The following is a 10,000-nucleotide window of genomic DNA, read 5'->3' as shown; positions in this document are numbered from 1 at the left end:
CTCACAATCACACGTCAGCCAGACACTCTTATCACGCACTACTCTCTGCCTGTAACAGGCACACAGACAATATCTAAGCACCAGCATGGAACAACACCCAGTGCATCCTCTCTGCCACATTAGACAATCCACACTATCATAACCAGACCGGGAGGTCCACTCGGAAAACAGAATATCCCACCCTTCCGACAACCACCATTGCTCAGCTAAGCCACCAACACCCACACATGTCCTACACAGGGGTGCACCCAACATCACAATACTGCCTCCTGTCACACCACACAAACAATGGCACGAATGAAAGACACAGGTCTGCCACAAGCATGGAATCAGAGCGCCGCCTGTTATGAGCCAAAGGTGCACCCTGACGTGGCAAATCAGATGATGCCGCAGTCATTTACTTACGATAATCACAATCAACAAACCAGCCCCCCCCCCCCCCCCGAAAACACCTTTCCTTACAACAATGTGTGCCTTAACCTAACCCGTATTGTGCCTTAACCTAACCCGTATTGTGCCTTAACCTAACCCGTATTGTGCCTTAACCTAACCCATATTGCGCCTTAACCTAACCCATATTGCGCCTTAACCTAACCCATATTGCGCCTTAACCTAACCCATATTGCGCCTTAACCTAACCCATATTGTGCCTTAACCTAACCATATTGCGCCTTAACCTAACCCATATTGTGCCTTAACCTAACCTATATTGTACCTTAACCTAACCCATATTGTACCTTAACCTAACCCATATTGTACCTTAACCTAACCTATATTGTACCTTAACCTAACCTATATTGTACCTTAACCTAACCTATATTGGGCCTTAACCTAACCTATATTGGGCCTTAACCTAACCTATATTGGGCCTTAACCTAACCTATATTGGGCCTTAACCTAACCTATATTGGGCCTTAACGTAACCCACGTTGCGCCTTAACCCTAACCTATATTGTACCTTAACCTAACCCCATATTGTACCTTAACCTAACCCATATTGTACCTTAACCTAACCTATATTGGGCCTTAACCTAACCTATATTGGGCCTTAACCTAACCTATATTGGGCCTTAACCTAACCTATATTGGGCCTTAACGTAACCCACGTTGCGCCTTAACGTAACCCACGTTGCGCCTTAACGTAACCCACGTTGCGCCTTAACGTAACCCACGTTGCGCCTTAACGTAACCCCACGTTGCGCCTTAACCTAACCCATATTGCGCCTTAACCTAACCCATATTGCGCCTTAACCTAACCCATATTGCGCCTTAACCTAACCCATATTGTACCTTAACCTAACCTATATTGTACCTTAACCTAACCTATATTGTACCTTAACCTAACCTATATTGGGCCTTAACCTAACCTATATTGGGCCTTAACCTAACCTATATTGGGGCCTTAACCTAACCTATATTGGGCCTTAACCTAACCTATATTGGGCCTAACGTAACCCACGTTTGCGCCTTAACGTAACCCACGTTGCGCCTTAACGTAACCCACGTTGCGCCCTTAACGTAACCCACGTTGCGCCTTAACGTAACCCACGTTGGCGCCTTAACGTAACCCACGTTGCGCCTTAACCTAACCCATATTGCGCCTTAACCTAACCCATATTGCGCCTACCCTAACCCATATTGCGCCTTAACCTAACCCATATTGTGCCTTAACCTAACCTATATTGTACCTTAACCTAACCCATATTGTACCTTAACCTAACCTATATTGTACCTTAACCTAACCTATATTGTACCTTAACCTAACCTATATTGTACCTTAACCTAACCCATATTGCGCCTTAACCTAACCCATATTGCGCCTTAAACCTAACCCATATGCGCCTTAACCTAACCCATATTGCGCCTTAACCTAACCCATATTGCGCCTTAACCTAACCCATATTGCGCCTTAACCTAACCCATATTGCGCCTTAACCTAACCCATATTGCGCCTTAACCTAACCCATATTGCGCCTTAACCTAACCCATATTGTACCTTAACCTAACCCATATTGTACCTTAACCTAACCTATATTGTACCTTAACCTAACCTATATTGTACCTTAACCCTAACCTATATTGTACCTTAACCTAACCTATATTGGGCCTTAACCTAACCTATATTGGGCCTTAACCTAACCTATATTGGGCCTTAAACCTAACCTATATTGGGCCTTAACCTAACCTATATTGGGCCTTAACGTAACCCACGTTGCGCCTTAACGTAACCCACGTTGCGCCTTAACGTAACCCACGTTGCGCCTTAACGTAACCCACGTTGCGCCTTAACGTAACCCACGTTGCGCCTTAACGTAACCCACGTTGCGCCTTAACGTAACCCACGTTGCGCCTTAACCCAACACACGTTGCGCCTTAACCCCCAACACCACGTTGGGCCTTAACCACACACACGTTGGGCCTTAACCCAACACACGTTGGGCCTTAAACCCAACACACGTTGGGCCTTAACCCAACACACGTTGGGCCTTAACCCAACACACGTTGGGCCTTAACCCAACACACGTTGGGCCTTAACCCAACACACGTTGGGCCTTAACCCAACACACGTTGGGCCTTAACCCAACACACGTTGGGCCTTAACCCAACACACGTTGGGCCTTAACCCAACACACGTTGGGCCTTAACCCAACACACGTTGGCCTTAACCCAACACACGTTGGGCCTTAACCCAACACACGTTGGGCCTTAACCCAACACCACGTTGGGCCTTAAACCCAACACACGTTGGGCCTTAACCCAACACACGTTGGGCCTTAACCTGCTCTGTAATTGTCATACGACGCGTTAAATTAGTGTGGTGTTGCCTAAACTGCAACCCCCGCAATATAGTTTGCTACTCGCACTGCCTGGTCCCCAGAGTATCGCTTCATGTTAAAACACCTTGCAGCTATACACAGTAATGCGGATGGCAGCAGGACGTACATGCTCAATGCCCTTCGCAGTTGTTCATTGGCATTTGCATGGCGAAGCACAGCCTACGTTGTGGTACGGCGTGTGTCAACTGTCCGCTGATGTTGTACGTCCAAATCACACACTGTACTGCACATTGGTCCTCATGTACTGAATGATACATCGTGGTACATGTGTGACCGTACCACGACTGCGCCAACAACGGCGAACCATAACGGTCCAAATATTGTGCACTCAGCTACGTGTCGTCTCCCTATAAGAGCTGGATTGCAGTATGGTATGCCGTGGATGGCGATCAGCATGAGCCGTCTGTTGATGTAGTGGCGCGTGTTGTCAGACGTAGTCGTCTCTTCTCACACACCGTGATAGCATGGTGCACTGCGTTCCACATCTGCGACATGCGACAGAGGCCGGTTGACAGTCGTTCGCGCAATGGACATCGCATACGTACGGGGGCCACCTTCCACGTGTTCGCGAAGCGTGCACATGTTGTTGCGTGTATGTGGGCAGACATAGTGTGTCGTGACACCTGACACAGGCATGCAACAATCGTTGAATTTGCAAATGGCGATGGACGTCTACGTTTGCTGGTGACGTTACGCAAATGAACAACTGGTAAACGGTTGTGGTGCGGTTGTTCTCGCTAGAGGTGAATCAGTGATGGCGACGATCGGTTGAGCTACCAACCGGTTGTTTCAGCGATACCCACCATGCCCACGAACGTGAATGGCATGTGGGTGTGAAGCGATACGCCGGCGGTGGCTGGGTGGGACCGTCCCCGGCCGGTGAGGGGGGGCCTCCCGGCGTGCTGGCCGCGCGGTGCGTGGGCGCACCGCGCTACAGCCGCTGGTGGGGGCGGCCAGTGGCAGGCGCGCCGGCCGACGGAGGCGGCAGGCGGCGCAGCTGCGCGCCGGCGCACCCTGCACGCGGCGCCGTGCGGCCAAAGTAGGTCCTCGCGGGCCCGGTGCGAAGCGCGGTGGACATCTGCAGTGTGCTGGTCCGATTGAGGACTGTGTGCGCTGAGGATGCGCCGCCGCCCGGCGCTCGGCGCCGCGACGCCGTCTGCTGCTCGGTCGCCTCTGCGGTTCTCGCAGGTGGTTTGTATCGCAGCTGTGCGGACGTGTTGGCGCGTGCGCTGTGCTGGGAGAGTTCGCTTCGGCACCCAAGTGGGGCTTTTGTCCTTCTGTGGCGCTGGCGTTGGAGCTGCCGGCCACCGTAGGTGGCGCGTGTTGTCTCCCGCCGGCAATGCCACGACAGCACGCTCCCGGGCCTCTGTCGGCAGCGGCAAGCTCAGTTGGGAGCACGGGTGGTCGCACCTAAAGCGTCTACTCGCCAAACTCCGGGCGATTGCGCCTCTCTCGAACCCGACCAAGTACTTAGGACGGCGCTGCGCGCCGCCGGGACCTGAGAGGGTTTCGAGGTGTATTGTGCAGGGGAGCTCAGCCTCCTCCTGTTTGCAGAATAATTGAGGCGGACGCTTGCGTGTTCGCGCGGGCCCCCGGGACACACTCCCGGGCGGCCGGCTGCTCAGCTCTAGTTGACGCAGCTCCCTGGTTGATCTGCCAGTAGTCATATGCTTGTCTCAAAGATTAAGCCATGCATGTCAGTACAAGCCGCATTAAGGTGAAACCGCGAATGGCTCATTAAATCAGTTATGGGTTCCTTAGATCGTACCCACGTTACTTGGATAACTGTGGTAATTCTAGAGCTAATACATGCAAACAGAGTCCCGACCAGAGATGGAAGGGACGCTTTTATTAGATCAAAACCAATCGGTCGGCTCGTCCGGTCCGTTTGCCTTGGTGACTCTGAATAACTTTGGGCTGATCGCACGGTCCTCGTACCGGCGACGCATCTTTCAAATGTCTGCCTTATCAACTGTCGATGGTAGGTTCTGCGCCTACCATGGTTGTAACGGGTAACGGGGAATCAGGGTTCGATTCCGGAGAGGGAGCCTGAGAAACGGCTACCACATCCAAGGAAGGCAGCAGGCGCGCAAATTACCCACTCCCGGCACGGGGAGGTAGTGACGAAAAATAACGATACGGGACTCATCCGAGGCCCCGTAATCGGAATGAGTACACTTTAAATCCTTTAACGAGTATCTATTGGAGGGCAAGTCTGGTGCCAGCAGCCGCGGTAATTCCAGCTCCAATAGCGTATATTAAAGTTGTTGCGGTTAAAAAGCTCGTAGTTGGATTTGTGTCCCACGCTGTTGGTTCACCGCCCGTCGGTGTTTAACTGGCATGTATCGTGGGACGTCCTGCCGGTGGGGCGAGCTGAAGGCGTGCGACGCGCCTCGTGCGTGCTCGTGCGTCCCGAGGCGGACCCCGTTGCAATCCTACCAGGGTGCTCTTGAGTGAGTGTCTCGGTGGGCCGGCACGTTTACTTTGAACAAATTAGAGTGCTTAAAGCAGGCAAGCCCGCCTGAATACTGTGTGCATGGAATAATGGAATAGGACCTCGGTTCTATTTTGTTGGTTTTCGAACCCGAGGTAATGATTAATAGGGACAGGCGGGGGCATTCGTATTGCGACGTTAGAGGTGAAATTCTTGGATCGTCGCAAGACGAACAGAAGCGAAAGCATTTGCCAAGTATGTTTTCATTAATCAAGAACGAAAGTAGAGGTTCGAAGGCGATCAGATACCGCCCTAGTTCTAACCATAAACGATGCCAGCCAGCGATCCGCCGCAGTTCCTCCGATGACTCGGCGGGCAGCCTCCGGGAAACCAAAGCTTTTGGGTTCCGGGGGAAGTATGGGGTGCAAAGCTGAAACTTAAAGGAATTGACGGAAGGGCACCACCAGGAGTGGAGCCTGCGGCTTAATTTGACTCAACACGGAAACCTCACCAGGCCCGGACACCGAAGGATTGACAGATTGATAGCTCTTTCTTGATTCGGTGGGTGGTGGTGCTGGCCGTTCTTAGTTGTGGAGCGATTTGTCTGGTTAATTCCGATAACGAACGAGACTCTAGCCTGCTAACTAGTCGCGTGACATCCTTCGTGCTGTCAGCGATTACTTTTTCTTCTTAGAGGGACAGGCGGCTTCTAGCCGCACGAGATGAGCAATAACAGGTCTGTGATGCCCTTAGATGTTCTGGGCCGCACGCGCGCTACACTGAAGGAATCAGCGTGTCTTCCTAGGCCGAAAGGTCGGGGTAACCCGCTGAACCTCCTTCGTGCTAGGGATTGGGGCTTGCAATTGTTCCCCATGAACGAGGAATTCCCAGTAGCGCGAGTCATAAGCTCGCGTTGATTACGTCCCTGCCCTTTGTACACACCGCCCGTCGCTACTACCCGATTGAATGATTTAGTGAGGTCTTCGGACTGGTACGCGGCATTGACTCTGTCGTTGCCGATGCTACCGGAAAGATGACCAAACTTGATCATTTAGAGGAAGTAAAAGTCGTAACAAGGTTCCGTAGGTGAACCTGCGGAAGGATCATTACCGACTAGACTGCATGTCTTTCGATGTGCGTGTCGTGTCGCGCAACACGCTACCCTGTACGGCTCGCAGTAGCCGTGCGCCGCGTGCGAACCACGCGTGCGTCTCAAAACTAACGCCAATTGTGTGTGGTACGAGCGCTGAAGCGCTGGAGCGGCTGGCCTGCGGCACCTGGCGCCTGGCGCCGGTTTTGAATGACTTTCGCCGACTGCCTGTCCGCTCCGGTGTGGAGCCGTACGACGCCCATCGGCCGTGAGGCCGTTGGACACAGAACGCTTGAACAAGGGGCCGCCACACGCCTACGTCCCGCCTATGCAACTGTCTTGAAAGAGGGACAGTGGAAACTCAGAAAAAGATCACCCAGGACGGTGGATCACTCGGCTCGTGGGTCGATGAAGAACGCAGCAAATTGCGCGTCGACATGTGAACTGCAGGACACATGAACATCGACGTTTCGAACGCACATTGCGGTCCATGGATTCCGTTCCCGGGCCACGTCTGGCTGAGGGTCGGCTACGTATACTGAAGCGCGCGGCGTTTGCCCCGTTCGCAGACCTGGGTGCGTCGCGGCCGCCTGTGGGGCCGGCCGCGCCTCCTTAAACGTGCGATGCGCGCCCGTCGCCTGGCGGTTCGCATACCGGTACTTACTCGTAGCGTGCACAGCCGGCTGGCGGTGTGGCGTGCGACACCTCGTGCAACGACCTCAGAGCAGGCGAGGACTACCCGCTGAATTTAGCATATTACTAAGCGGAGGAAAAGAAACTAACAAGGATTCCCCCAGTAGCGGCGAGCGAACAGGGAAGAGTCCAGCACCGAACCCCGCAGGCTGCGCCTGTCGTGGCATGTGGTGTTTGGGAGGGTCCCACTACCCCGACGCCTCGCGCCGAGCCCAAGTCCAACTTGAATGAGGCCACGGCCCGTAGAGGGTGCCAGGCCCGTAGCGGCCGGTGCGAGCGTCGCGGGACCTCTCCTTCGAGTCGGGTTGCTTGAGAGTGCAGCTCCAAGTGGGTGGTAAACTCCATCTGAGACTATATATGACCACGAGACCGATAGCGAACAAGTACGTGAGGGAAAGTTGAAAAAGAACTTTGAAGAGAGAGTTCAAAAGTACGTGAACCGTTCTGGGGGTAAACGTGAGAAGTCCGAAAGGTCGAACGGGTGAGATTCACGCCCATCCGGCCACTGGCCTCCGCCCTCGGCAGATGGGCCGGCCGCCCGCGCGGAGCAATCCGCGGCGGGGTCGTGTCCGGTTGCCTTTCCACTCGCCGCGGGGTGGGGCCGTTCCGGTGTGCGGTGGGCCGCACTTCTCCCCTAGTAGGACGTCGCGACCCGCTGGGTGCCGGCCTACGGCCCGGGTGCGCAGCCTGTCCTTCCGCGGGCCGCGGTTCGCGTCTGTTGGGCAGAGCCCCGGTGTCCTGGCTGGCTGCCCGGCGGTATATCTGGAGGAGTCGATTCGCCCCCTTTGGGCGCTCGGGCGCCCGGCAAGCGCGCGCGGTTCTTCCCGGATGACGGACCTACTGGGGCCCCGGCCCCCGGACCCGCGCCGCTGTTGGCTCGGGATGCTCTCGGGCGGAATAATCGTCCCCGTCAGCGGCGCTTCAGCTTTGGACAATTTCACGACCCGTCTTGAAACACGGACCAAGGAGTCTAACATGTGCGCGAGTCATTGGGCTGTACGAAACCTAAAGGCGTAATGAAAGTGAAGGTCTCGCCTTGCGCGGGCCGAGGGAGGATGGGGCTTCCCGCCCCTCACGGGGGCGGCGGCCTCCGCACTCCCGGGGCGTCCTCGTCCTCATTGCGAGGTGAGGCGCACCTAGAGCGTACACGTTGGGACCCGAAAGATGGTGAACTATGCCTGGCCAGGACGAAGTCAGGGGAAACCCTGATGGAGGTCCGTAGCGATTCTGACGTGCAAATCGATCGTCGGAGCTGGGTATAGGGGCGAAAGACTAATCGAACCATCTAGTAGCTGGTTCCCTCCGAAGTTTCCCTCAGGATAGCTGGTGCTCGTACGAGTCTCATCCGGTAAAGCGAATGATTAGAGGCCTTGGGGCCGAAACGACCTCAACCTATTCTCAAACTTTAAATGGGTGAGATCTCCGGCTTGCTTGATATGCTGAAGGCCGCGAGCAAACGACTCGGATCGGAGTGCCAAGTGGGCCACTTTTGGTACGCAGAACTGGCGCTGTGGGATGAACCAACGCCGAGTTAAGGCGCCCGAATCGACGCTCATGGGAAACCATGAAAGGCGTTGGTTGCTTAAGACAGCAGGACGGTGGCCATGGAAGTCGGAATCCGCTAAGGAGTGTGTAACAACTCACCTGCCGAAGCAACTAGCCCTGAAAATGGATGGCGCTGAAGCGTCGTGCCTATACCTCGGCCGTCAGTCTGGCAGTCATGGCCGGTCCTGCGGCCGGCCGCGAAGCCCTGACGAGTAGGAGGGTCGCGGCGGTGGGCGCAGAAGGGTCTGGGCGTGAGCCTGCCTGGAGCCGCCGTCGGTGCAGATCTTGGTGGTAGTAGCAAATACTCCAGCGAGGCCCCTGGAGGGCTGACGCGGAGAAGGGTTTCGTGTGAACAGCCGTTGCACACGAGTCAGTCGATCCTAAGCCCTAGGAGAAATCCGATGTTGATGGGGGCCGTCATAGCATGATGCACTTTGTGCTGGCCCCCGTTGGGCGAAAGGGAATCCGGTTCCTATTCCGGAACCCGGCAGCGGAACCGATACAAGTCGGGCCTCTTTTAGAGATGCTCGTCGGGGTAGTTCCCTGGAATCCTCTAGCAGGGAGATAGGGTTTGGAACGCGAAGAGCACCGCAGTTGCGGCGGTGTCCCGATCTTCCCCTCGGACCTTGAAAATCCGGGAGAGGGCCACGTGGAGGTGTCGCGCCGGTTCGTACCATATCCGCAGCAGGTCTCCAAGGTGAAGAGCCTCTAGTCGATAGAATAATGTAGTAAGGGAAGTCGGCAAATTGGATCCGTAACTTCGGGATAAGGATTGGCTCTGAGATCGGGGCGTGTCGGGCTTGGTCGGGAAGTGGGTCAGCGCTAACGTGCCGGGCCTGGGCGAGGTGAGTGCCGTAGGGGTGCCGGTAAGTGCGGGCGTTTAGCGCGGGCGTGGTCTGCTCTCGCCGTTGGTTGGCCTCGTGCTGGCCGGCGGTGCAGGATGCGCGCGCCTGCGCGGCGTTCGCGCCCCGGTGCTTCAACCTGCGTGCAGGATCCGAGCTCGGTCCCGTGCCTTGGCCTCCCACGGATCTTCCTTGCTGCGAGGCCGCGTCCGCCTTAGCGTGCTCCTCCGGGGGCGCGCGGGTGCGCGGATTCTCTTCGCCGCCATTCAACGATCAACTCAGAACTGGCACGGACTGGGGGAATCCGACTGTCTAATTAAAACAAAGCATTGCGATGGCCCTAGCGGGTGTTGACGCAATGTGATTTCTGCCCAGTGCTCTGAATGTCAACGTGAAGAAATTCAAGCAAGCGCGGGTAAACGGCGGAGTAACTATGACTCTCTAAGGTAGCCAAATGCCTCGTCATCTAATTAGTGACGCGCATGAATGGATTAACGAGATTCCCGCTGTCCCTATCTACTATCTAGCGAAACCACTGCCAAGGGAACGGGCTTGGAAA

General features: G+C 55.1%; 2 non-coding genes and 1 pseudogene across 2 annotated transcripts; all 3 read left to right on the top strand.

Annotated features, from left to right (window-relative positions):
• The first annotated feature begins 4,478 nt into the window (after positions 1-4,478).
• Positions 4,479-6,380, top strand: LOC124564104. The gene has a single exon (XR_006970450.1). It is a non-coding gene; the product is annotated as a small subunit ribosomal RNA (ribosomal RNA).
• A 354-nt stretch (positions 6,381-6,734) lies between these two features.
• On the top strand, positions 6,735-6,889 carry LOC124564103. The gene has a single exon (XR_006970449.1). It is a non-coding gene; the product is annotated as a 5.8S ribosomal RNA (ribosomal RNA).
• A 186-nt stretch (positions 6,890-7,075) lies between these two features.
• Positions 7,076-10,000, top strand: LOC124564107 (annotated as a pseudogene; the record flags this gene model as incomplete).

This window comes from Schistocerca americana, unplaced genomic scaffold, assembly GCF_021461395.2.
Source record: "Schistocerca americana isolate TAMUIC-IGC-003095 unplaced genomic scaffold, iqSchAmer2.1 HiC_scaffold_1273, whole genome shotgun sequence".
Taxonomy (NCBI): domain Eukaryota; kingdom Metazoa; phylum Arthropoda; class Insecta; order Orthoptera; family Acrididae; genus Schistocerca; species Schistocerca americana.
The sequence above is the reverse complement of the archived record's forward strand: the minus strand, read 5'-3'. Positions and strand labels throughout refer to the sequence as shown.